Source organism: Oryzias melastigma, linkage group LG4 (assembly GCF_002922805.2).
Source record: "Oryzias melastigma strain HK-1 linkage group LG4, ASM292280v2, whole genome shotgun sequence".
NCBI lineage: Eukaryota > Metazoa > Chordata > Actinopteri > Beloniformes > Adrianichthyidae > Oryzias > Oryzias melastigma.
Window position 1 is genome coordinate 12,082,798 of NC_050515.1, and position 3,438 is coordinate 12,086,235.

The following is a 3,438-nucleotide window of genomic DNA, read 5'->3' on the forward strand; positions in this document are numbered from 1 at the left end:
CACCGTAGTTTTCACATATTTTCATGATCTTATATTTAGAACATTAGATTTATCGCAGCATTCAAACAAATTCAGTATGTTCATTTGTTAGAGATTCAGAAATGATAAATGAATCTAATTATCAAATATTGACCACTTTGGAGGTACTTAAAGAAAATAAATCAAATATACATCTGTTGCACTTTTCCATAAATAATCACTAAGTCCTTTATATTACAGGTCAAAACTACAAAAAAAATAAACAGAAGAAGAAAACCAAATTAAAGATATCTCACCAACATTAAAACCTGCATATAGCTGAACGTCTGGTGAAATCAAAAAGGTCTTCAGATGTTTAAACCTCAGGAGTCCGTGGAAGGTAGAGACGGAAGCGTTTAGACGCCATGGCTGGGAACGCTCTGTCCCCTCTAGTTTGAAAATGTGTCTGAGGGAAAACCAATAAAACCTGACCTGAAGATCTAAGAGCACAAGATGGTTTGTAGAACCGGAGAAGCTCAGAGATGTGATGTGGGTCTGACCGAGAAGTAAATAAGTGAAAATGGAATCTTAAAAAAATGACGTGAGGGTGATGCGAGCTGAAAAACTTCCATCCTGTTCGTCTTTAAAAACCATATTATTATATATTTAAACATGGATGATTTGATGACTTTAAACTGTAAAATAAACCTTTCATTTATTTGAGATTTCTGTTAAAATTATTTCAAAAAAGGGATTAAAATGTGAATAAAACAAGGATGTATTTTTAAAAAAATTAAAAAAAGTTCATGCACCACAAAGCAAATTGATTTTTATTTTTATCCAGGGCTAAAAATCTATTTAAACATCTGTTTAAAGGAAATGGGAGCAGCTGACACGCTTCACCTCCACAGAATCACATAAAACTGCAGTTTCCATTTCAGCTGCAGTAAATTGACTCCTGGCTCAGAAATAAAATAAAAAAAACACAGAGGATGGATGAGACAAAGTGAAAGAGGAAAAATGTATATTACAAAAAAAAAAAAAAATCTATTAGAGATTAGGGGAAAAATGGATTATCCGCTCAAGCCAAAGTCCACAACATCCTGGGTTTGTTTGCAGATAACGTCCAGCGCTCCCTCATGGACCACCGACACATCACTCACTGGTCAGCCGGTCCTGCCAGGAAATCTGCAGAACCTTGACCCGGTCTGCGCCACACACCAGCTGACCTGGGAGCTCTCCGGTTGGTCTGTTTACTTTAGCATTAATCATTTGTCCTTTCAGCAGTCACAGCATCCGCAGACGATGACTGCAGGCGTCTGCTCAGCCCATCACCTCCTTGGGTTCCGACCAGGGCTGCCACGATTAGCCGACTAATCGACGGTCGACGACTAATTTAATTGTCGATTAGTCGTTACTTTATATTATATGGAGTCTGAGTGTAGTAAAGTTGAAAGTTAGAATGGTATTCTGCTAGCTGTTCTGACTATTTTGGCATTTATTAAGGTTTTTAGCTAATTTTTTTTTGCTAATATTTCAGCTACATACTAGCTATTTTGGCCAATTTAGGAATTTTTCCGTTTTTAGGCTAATTTGGAGTTTAGCCAATATTTCAGCAACATGCTAGCTATTTTGGCAAATTTGGGATTTTTTTTCAGTTTTTTTAGTCCATTTTGAAGTCTAATAATTCAGCTGCATGCTACCTATTTTGGCTAATTTAGGAATTTTTCTTTTTTTGGCTAATTTGGAGTTTAGCTAATTTTTCAGCTGCATAGCTATTTTGGATAATTCGGGATTTTTCTTTTTTAGTCTATTTTAAAGTCTAACTGATAATTCAGCTGCATGCTGCCTATTTTAGCATATTTGGGATTTTTTTTTCTGTTTTTTAGTCTATTTTGGAGTTTAGCTAATATTTCAGCTGCATGCTAGCTATTTTACAAATTTTGGATTTTCTTTCAGTTTTTAGACTATTTTGGAGTTTAGCTAATATTTCAGCTGCATGCTAGCTGTTTTGGCAAACTTTTTTTTTCAGTTTTTTAGGCTAAGTTTACATTTAACTAGTATTTTAACTGACCATCAGCTTTAGCATTTTCAGCTATCAGCCTCAGTGACTTTCAGTTATCAATTTCAGCATCTTCAGCGGCTAAATTCAGCTTACAGCATTCACACTAGCATTATCACAGGTAATGCTTTATATAGTTTTTAGTTAGTTTAAAGCTAATGATGGTTAGGGTGTGTGCTTCACATCCAGATTGCATTTCAGATTAACCGACTAATCAGAAAAAATAGTCTGATTAGTCGACTATTAAAATAATCGTTTGTGGCAGCACTTGTTCCGAGACATCCATGACTGCATTTTCCTTCTACGGACATTCCTGGTCCTCGGTGGAGCAGCACAAAGACGAAACTCCTTCAGGAGATGTGACTTTTATTAGAAAAGGTTACAGGAATCCTAATAAATATGTAAGTCAGAAGCATGAATGAAGTTTGCAGTTTTTTTTTTTTTATAAGAGGCCACACATTCATGTCGGAGTCAGGAAGAGACCGGCCCTCTCTGTGGAAAACGTCTTCCCAGCTTCCAGTTTGAGGGATTCATGGCAGCAGGTGGAGAAGAAAGCAAAGGAGGCTCTCGCTTCATCACTGAGGAAGAACGGAAAGTCTGACGTGTGCTTTGAGCAAAGGCAGATGTTCCACATATCTGCAGCTCAATCCACCTGGGATTTATTGGGATGTGCTGGAAGTGAAGGATGAGGCAGACAGCAACTTGGCGGGACTTAGGGCTGCGAGCATGACCCAAGTTTCCTACTCGCTGCAGAATCTTCAGGAATGTTGTCCCGGAAAAATGGAAATCTGTGGATTCTTTTATTTTAGGATGTCGAGGAGGTTTCAGGGTAATGGATATTCCAAGAAAAAAAAAAAAGAACTGGAAACAGTGAAGTCAAAAAACTGTCCGGGAATGTGGCGGGAGGAGTCGATTAGACTGAATGATTCGGAGATGGGAGCAGCTGCTCTCCGGCAGGTTTACAGTCGGAGCGACTGGCCTTCCAGAAGGTGATGCGGAAAAACAGTTCACCGTTTTATCAGCCGTTCCCACAAACCACTTTTCCACAGGAAGCCGGTTCTGCCCAAACACAGTCAGGTGTGGGAACTGGCCCTCAGAGACCATGAACTCGGTCATGTGTAGACGACCAAAGACCACATTCCAGCTAAATAAATTCTTCTGCAGCTCAGAATCGTACATTATTATGTACAATGGATTTCCAGGAAGTTTGACACCAACTAAAAATCCTGATTTCTGTGCATTAAAAAAAACACCTAATTCATGCTTTACTACAAAAAGCCTCTCCATACTTTATAGAAAACACTTCAAAACTAAAGCAGGTTTGGGATGTTTAGCCTTCATTCGACCTTTGTTTCTGAACGCAGACAGATCTGAGTGAATGAATGGGATCAACGTTCAGGAAAACACTCAGACTTCTA